Source organism: Callionymus lyra, chromosome 7 (assembly GCF_982586985.1).
Source record: "Callionymus lyra chromosome 7, fCalLyr1.hap1.1, whole genome shotgun sequence".
Taxonomy (NCBI): Eukaryota; Metazoa; Chordata; class Actinopteri; order Syngnathiformes; family Callionymidae; genus Callionymus; species Callionymus lyra.
This window is the reverse complement of record NC_141824.1, coordinates 24,257,019-24,266,258: the sequence shown is the minus strand read 5'-3', so window position 1 is coordinate 24,266,258 and position 9,240 is coordinate 24,257,019.

Genomic DNA, 9,240 nt, shown 5'->3' with positions numbered 1-9,240 from the left:
ACTTTAAAGCCTAAAGAAAAAGAGTTATCTTGCTGTTCCTTCTTCAACGAAGGAGCAGCGTGATAGCGATCGAGTCTAGAAGTGAGTTCAAGAGAAATGTCAGCGATGTGACGTGAGGAGGTTCTGATTCTTCTTTGAGATCTGTACAATCCGCGGCTGAAAGTCACCTGACGTCTACACATGGTCACAGGAGTTATGCCAGGAATACGAACGGTAAATATTTCTAGCCGCAGGATCTGATCTAGAATAGGGAACGAGCTGGAAATAAAATGTACAGCTGAAACTGCTGACTTGGCTACAATGAAGTGAACCATAACTGACAATGTTTGAACAAGAAATATGAAACTATTAAGTGTGTTTTCTTTAACTAGGAGCTACATTTGTGTTGCTGGTGACTTTGACATGAAAAATGAAACAAAGATGGTGGACATTTTGGCATGTATTTTGTTCTGATTTTCTTATTTTTCAGTAAAGAAAGGACATTGACAGTTGAAGTGTTTTCTGGCTTCAATACAAGATGGATGTTACAGACGAGCAGGTATTTGGATGTTTTTAAGTGCGTCGTTTTGGACTAAGACAATTGAGCCCCATTCGCAACGTCAAATGAATATACATTTTTGCCTATAACTTAAACAAGGAGCAGTTTACTCTGAAAATAATCCCAACCCTTGGTCATCATAATTGTGAGTGAAAGATGAGTGAAATTTCAATTTGGGGTGAACCATCACTTTCTTAAGATTATCACTGCTACTTGATGGCCAGGGTTACTCCCTTTGTGTGTCAGGGAATTTTTTTTTTTTAAAGAGTTTGTTTTTATTGTTTGTTTCAATTTCAGTAGTCAAATTCAATCACATCTCAGGCCCAAGTGTTAACCATCATCTGGGTTTCAGGCCAAGACTAGTCAAGTCTCTCTCTCATCATGACCATGTTTTGAATTTATAACTTTATAAAGTTCTCCCCTGTCCGAAATATCAGCAAACGAGAGGTTACGAGATTGAAGCGCATTTTGTAATAATGGTCTTCACTCCTCCTCCAGACAGCTGTAATCACGCCCTGCTTTTCTTATACAATGAGTCCCTTGGAGTTGGAGATTTCCAGGATCCTCGACCCTGCGTGTCAAACCTTGATGTTTGACCAATCACAGCAGAGTGGGTGTGGTTAGGGTAAACAAGATCTAACCACCAGAAAAGTTTGTTTTCAGTGGGCGGGGCTTAAGCTAATTTTCTAATGTAAATATTTAAATAAAAGGGTTTTTTGTACAAACAGACACATACTGATGAGTACAATAGAGGTCCAAGATCAATTTAAGACACACTTAAATCAACACATTAGTTGAACTTTAATTCAATGATCTTATAATATCTGTGCTTGGAAGTTTCCTGATTTACATTTGTTATCTCTGCCTTCTATGGAACAGGTTACACTTTATTTAAACTAAAGTGTATATGAATCACAATGGTAGCTAAATTAGTCTTTAATTTTGAGTGTTTACTTTAACACCATCGTGAGCGACATAAAATTGAAAAGTCGGTGGGTAGAATTTGACACATGTGCTTTATAGTATATGTGTGGTTTATATACAAAAACCAACATCTTTTTTGTTGTGCATCCATTTTACACGCACAATAACAACTTTACTGAGCCTCGAGTTTGTCGCTTGGAATCAAAATGATAATGTGCTGCAGAGATACACAGTTTTATGGTCCGTCAGGGATCAACACTGACCATAGTCTGTACATTTATATAAATGTACAATGTTCTACGTCATTGTCTTTTCCACTTTTGCTGCCAAATCTGATGTAAACTTTTCTTTTCCTCTGAAAAAAGTGGCCACCCTGTTGGAGGACACAAATCAAAACACCTCGATGGCAAACACACATACTCATGTGCTCTAGTGTACACACAGGTTGTGAGTCAGCTGCACACGGTGAGGTCATCGACTCACATGACCTGAGTGGAGATGGAAAGGCTGACTAAACGGCACTAAATCTAAAATTGCCACAGTTCTGTTATGTCACCATTCGTATGAGCTGGGAAGCCACTTTTTTTTTGCAATGGAAACACTAATGGGAATAATTCATCATCTGACTTTTACACACCACGAGTAAAGATCTGCAACAACTGGTTTCTGTCAGACTTTTTTTTTGATGAACTCAACTAACCAGTTAGAGGAGCGTGAAGTCTTATTTTAGCTGAACAATGACTGTCAATTATTGGTATTTTAGAGTATCGATGACGAGTCCAATCGTGACTCATAGATCAATCGTTATGGAAACAGTTTAAGTATAACAATTTAATTTAATTAAATTGTATTTAATTTAATTTAATTTAATTTAATTTAATTGTAATAAAAGGGTTTCAAATCATTTCTGTGTAGTATATTTGTATTTTCAGAATACGGTAAAATTAAATAAATAAATAATAATAAATTAATTTCAGTTTTTTCTATATAGTTTGAAACAATATGCAACATTGGTCCTAATTTTCTACTGTATTTAAAATAAAAATAAAAATGTTGTATAATATAATAAATAAATATTTTAATACATTTATATATATATATGTATATATATATACAAAAGATCTTTAAAAAGTAATAGTGAGTTGATACACGTAAAAAAAAAACCATGGACCACAATTGCGTCTCTTTCTTCCATTACACCTTTCACTAAAGGTTAGTCCACTCGATCACATGTTTCTGAGAGACCAATCACAGACGAGCTCAAATCCACGAAAGGAAGCTTCAGATGGAACTTCTGTTAAGTAAACGCTTCCACTTGACAATGATTTTTTTTTTTATTGCCGCTTGCTAACAAGAGAATGTTGTGGTTTGAAATAGAATAAGAGAAGCGCTGCGTTGGAACATGTTAAAGGTTGACTTCCTCTTTATTTTGCTTTGACGTGTGTGTGTTCGTAGCAACTGCTACACAAATATTCCTTTCTTATCTATTTGAAAATGTCATCAAGATCTTGTGAAACAGGTTGAATATTAAGTTCAAGAATGATTAAGAGTATCACTGATTTGTTGGATGACATTTCAAGGACCTTTAGTGTAGTTGATGATGAAATTAAAAGAGGTGTGTTAAGTTTGAGGATCTTCAACGTAAGCACACGGCATGTCTGTTCTTGTGAGTGTGTGTGTGTGTGTGCGTGGGAATAATACCATTGTCTTGCTTATTCCGGGTCAACTCATTCTAAACATCAGACATTCAAATGCCTCAGACAGTTTGAATCATCTCGTGGTCGACACGTAATGTCTGTAGTACCTGACCTCGGTGATAAACTCAGCCTCTTTGTCTCATTAACAAAGACAATAAATGTTTAAAATAGTCACTTTGTCGTATTTATCACTCTACAAAACTGTTTCTAAACCGTTGTGATCCCGGCACACACACATTGTGGTTGGTTTCCAGTGTAATTCCATTGATTCAGTGAGTTATAATGAAATCTTTGTGTTGCAATACGTTAAACGCATTACACTAATCTCATTTCTTTGGATTACTGATGGTCTAAAAGTGAAGGTTTTTTTTTTTTTTTAATGTTTCCTTGAAGTCACATTTTTCCAGTTCAACAATAAAGAGATCTTTTCAAAAGAGTGTTAATTCGACAACGATACACACATCAGTGAATTAAACCTTCTTATGTTTTCAACAGAAGTATTATTTGAAAATTTCCCAGTACAAAAAAAAAAAAAAAAAATTCCAGAGATATTGTAAGGACACTATGCCATTAAACTATGAGGAATATTTTTTATTTATAGAGATGGGCTGATAAGGCTTAACCCTTGTGTTATCTCAGGGTCAGGGTGACCCGAAAACAAATGTAATTTTTGTATCCTTTGTGTTGTCTCTGGGTCAAGATAAACGACCTACACCATTGCATATGTATTTATGTAAGCCAGGGAGCTTTGACCCAGAGACAACACAGAGGATACAACAATAGCATTTGTTTTTGGGACTTCAGGTCACCTTGACCCTGAGATAACACAAGGAATACAACAATTAGATTTGTTTTCTGGCCTTCAGGTCTACTTGATCCTGAGCTAACACAAGGGATAACATAATTACATTTGTTTTCGGGCCTTCGGGTCACCTTTACCTTGAGCTAACACAGGGGATACAACAATTACATTTGTATTCGGGCCTTCGGGTCACCTTGACTCTGAGCTAACACAAGGGATACAACAATTAGATTTGTTTTCAGGCCTTCGGGTCACCTTTACCCTGAGACAACATGAGGGATACAACAATTACATTTGTATTCGGGCCTTTGGGTCACCTTGACCCTGAGATAACACAAGGGATACAACAATTACATTTGTATTCGGGCCTTTGGGTCACCTTGATCCTGAGATAACACAAGGGATACCTGAAACACATTTATTTTCAGGCTTTTGGGTCATCTTGACCCTGACATAACACATGGGATACAACAGTTACATTTGTTTTAGGTTCTTGGGGTCACCTTGATCCTGAGAAAACACAAGGGATACCTGAAACACATTTATTTTCAGGCTTTTGGGTCATATTGACCCTGACATAACACATGGGATACAACAATTAAATTTGTTTTGAGTCCTTGGGGTCACCTTGATCCTGAGATAACACATGGTTAAGGATTTTTAGTGCTCCGTAGGTGGCGCTTTGGTTTAAAGAGTACAGCTGCTTAAAGTTACACATGCTAATAGATAACAATTGTATTTGTGATTAATCATACAAGAGCTCATAGTACATTTTAGAGAAATCACCAATTAATCATGATTTTTGGAAAAACCTACTTAAAGAAAAAAATTAAGAAATCATTTTGCATTTATCAACATTTAAGTGGCTGGAAATGCCAACAACCAAATAGTCATAAAACTAAAACAAGTGAAACAAATGGCTTCGTCGACTCGACTTCCTGTAGCAGCCGAGATGAGACGTTTAAAACAACAGACAAGTATCGCTTTAATCATCTGATGTTGCCTCACAACACTGACATTTTCAGCTTTCCCGCCTACACCTTGTTCACATGCTCCAAGAATAACCACTCAGCATTTCCCACTCTGAGTGTGTGTGTTTGTGTGTGTGTTGTTGTGTGTAAGTAAACATTACAAAACCTAATTTTGAGTATTGGTCAGATATATATTAAGACAGATGTAAGAAGACATGTAAAGATTTCAAAAAAGGTTAATAAATATATAAAAAAAATTACAATTTTGATAATACAGTGTTTAGGTGAGAGCAATACAATAACATATTGTTTTTACAATAAGTATGAATTAATGAAATGTATAATTTGAAGATATAAAAAAAACAGTGAATAATGAAAAACCCTTTTTTAGACCTCAAATCAGAGGCAAATGTCGACCTTGAGATGTACTTCAAACTGCCTTTTAAGGTCATTAAATTTAGAGTAAAATGAAAATTAGAAGGTCAACAAAAGTGGAAAGGAAGAGAAGCACTTAGGTTTCCTTTCTTTCTTCACATTTGCTTGACAAAGGAATAAAACAAGTGTTGCGAACGGAGGAAAGGAAACCAGAGATTTGCTATGTGGTGTTTGACTCGCGTCTCTCCAGTCAGAGGTTTACAGTTTGGGTTCCGTTCCTGCGGAAGAAGCAGCAGGCGGGGGCTCGCTTTCCGTTTCCATTCCGTTTCCACACCAACTTTTCATGAAAACAATTCATCAAACACCATTAAAATGTTCAATTAAAGTGAGATTTTTAAGCTCCTATCAACCACAGATGATGTTAACCTTCTCCTCTTTTTATCGGTCAAAGAGTCATTTAACAAATGCATAAAAACAAATATGGAAGTCACAGGGTGGGACGGAAAATCCCACACACTGTCGGAGAGAGTTGATGGAAATATTTGTTTGTCTACATGATGTATGTGTTGTCGTGCAACACCCCACATATGTAAAGGTGAAGCATCACCAGAGAAGGGTGTGAAGGCTTAAGTGAGATTAAATTCTAGAACACACTGTACCAAAAAAAAAATCTAACTTTTTGTGAGTAGCATTCCTCCTGGAACCTTCCTTTCCTCTGCAGCGAGGGGCCTTCCTTCTCTCAAAAGTCCATTTCCTCCCCGTCTAAGGCGTAGCTCCACTCGAGAAGAAAAGCAAAAAAAGAAAAGAAAACGCCAGAACATTCTTCAAATACTGGAGATATATTGCTGCTTGTGCTGGAGCCTCTGCTTTTTCCTCGCAGTCAGCGGCCTTATCTAGCATCTGAAGGTTTTCTTTTCATGAAGGTTAATCGAGGAAGAAGAAAGTAACAGTTCACCGTCGAGATACATCTGAACCTTCGGCTCGGTTGAAGCTCCGACGGAGCTGTTTAAAAAATGTGAAAAGTCGTTTGTATTTTGAATTTGATTTGATAAAAGTATGTTTCTATCCACTTTATTTTGACATGAACTCACCGTGGAAGCATGAAGACCACTGCTGCTGGACCTTTGTAACATACATGAATGTGCTTGTTTTCTTATGACTCACTTGTATGACGAGAGAAAAAAAAAAACTTCTGAAAACTTTTAACATCAAGATAAGCAACTGACTTAACCCGCCCATAATTTAATTTGGGAGAAAGCAGCAACTTCTTCTCTTCAGGATCTGTTTTTGATATAAAGTCAGACTATCAGTTGAGTTTGGCAATTAAAAATAAAAAAAAATTCTCACTAGATGGTCATTTTATAAACGAGACATTAAGCAGACCAGAAAGAGGAAGTTCTAATCACATCAAAAGCTATTTAAAGGTTGTCCTCTGCTGCCCCCTGCAGGTGAATACCGTAGCCTTGTGTTGATGAATGTTTAATTTCCCTTCGTTTCTTTATGAATTTATCTAATTCGATTTGTTTGCTGCCTCTTATTGTTCAATCAAACTGTCTGCGTCACATCCTGATTTCATCTAAGGGCTACCTTGACAAATAGTTAAATGCAACTGCCTTGAAAAAATGTATTTAATTATTATTATTATTTGTCTGGTCACAGACAGTATCCAAAAAAGCAAAAGAAAAAAATCCCATGAATATAATAATAAAAAATAAACTATTACAAAATATTTGATGATCGTTTTTTGCTATCAAGGCATTATTTAGCCATCATTAGATAAGTTTAGATAGACTTTATTAATCCTACTTTATTAAGGCATTAATGCACAATGCAGATCATTTTCAACTATCTTATAAAATACAGACACATAAAAACTGTTGCCCTTAATGAAATGATCTCTCTACAAAATAAAAAAAAAGATATATTTCCTTATTTCCTTGCTTCTCATTATATCATGAGGTAGACTATATCTATATTAACTTATTACTAAAAGGAAAAAAGTAATTTATTCTTGACTATTTGTTCCCCACTATATTCAACTTAATGTGTATATATATATATGTATATATATATATATATATATATATATATATATATATATATATATAAATCGTCCAATGTAAATTATATGAAAAATAATTCTGTACTTAAAAAAATGTGCTTTTGTGGCCCGAGTGGAAATCATTATTATTGTCTGCCTTTGCTCTAATGGCACTGATTATATTTGTCTCCAACATTTTGAGAAACAACATCTCTCTGTTTTAGGACTCTAAAAAAAGTATTTTTCAGAACTTAAACGCTAATCACCAAATACAAAAATAACTGTGTCCACTGCATACAAATTGAACTCAATTCAACTCCTGCACTTATAAATCTCTCAACCCTCTGAGTCAATTGTCTCCGACATCCTTCAGCTCCGGCTGGTTTGTTGTCACGTCTGTTTATCTCTCCTTGATCTAATCCATCGTCGGAGAAAAAAAACAAAAACACACTAATTTAATTCCAATATTTATCTCTTTAGCTATTGACATTGAAATAAACAGACTGTCTGGATGGAAATCTTCAGAAACACCACCTAAAAAAAAAGAAGAAGAGATAAAATCAAACATTTTCACAGCACACTGGATATTTAGCCTCTCTGTGAGATTTACGCCGCCGCTGTTAATAAACTATTGATTTTGAGTGCAGTCGTGAATTCCTCTCCCTCCCAGGATGCTTTCCCCACCACCCTTTTTAACAGCGTGTTTAATTGCCTGGAGGATGAGACGGTGCAGATGTAAATCACTTTGAGTCAAGGTCCAGAGGGAAGCTTAGTGTGCTCAGTTAAAAACCTCTCAACAGAACGACCCCCCGGTGAGAGAAATCTTGCCGTGATTTCCGATCTGAATTTGGCACATTAGTGATGGTACTGGGACTCCCTTTTTATCACCTTCCAGGCAGGAGCTGGAGACTTATAGATCAGAGCTGAGCTCATGTATATGTGCTGCCAAACCCCCCAAATTCCATCAGGAGTACCAACTGTGTCAAAGATTATTTAGCTTCTAAACTTCTTAACCTACCTGATCATGCTCCCTAGTCACGGCCTCGTTCACCATATCCATAAACCTCTTTGGTCTCCTTGCCCAGTTTAAACCACCCCTGATTATTGTCTTACCCCTACCTGCACTCTCCTCTTCGCCTCTTTTGATCTCTTCTTGTGATGTTCCTCTTTTATTTTGGTTTTATTTTTTTAATCCCACTTCCTTTTCTCTCTGTTTCCGATCCCCGAAACTGGACCTTAACAACTTCAACCAGAAGTTATAAGTTTAAGTTTTCTTTAAGTTGAAACAGTCTACTTTAAGAAGCATCTGAATTCCTTTTTATTAATGCAGGCTTAATGTTTGTCTTATGGCCTTTGAGAGATTTTAATATGTGAAGGTATTTTTAAATGTGTATTTCTTTTGATTGTGCAACATTTTGTGACCCGGGTCTCGGGTAAGGAAGTAACTACTACTTACTTACTTAACCACCACACCAGTGTGCGAGATGCTTCGTGGATTATTCTTGTTTTTCTGCCTTTTTGCGTAGTTTGTGCTTGTTTATTCACGCGTGTTTTGTCTTTTTAAGCTTCCCTGTTCTATCCTCTTGTTTTCTGTTTTATTCACTGGTATGACGGGCGCTTGTGTTTTTGGACTTTTTACATGTTGTTTTTTCATTTGTTTTAGTATTTGTGTTGTTCATTAAATTGTGTAAAGAAAAAGCCCGCACAAAAAAATAACGTCTTAAGATATTTCTTGAAGGAGTCAGTAGATCATCAAACACAGAGGGAGAGGAAGATCGATCCATAGCTTTGGAGCAACAGCCTGGAAGGATTTCTCTCCTCTGGTCCTGAACCGTTTGCGAGGAACCATCAATAGATTCTGAGAGTTTTATGGATCGGGCAAATGTGAGTTC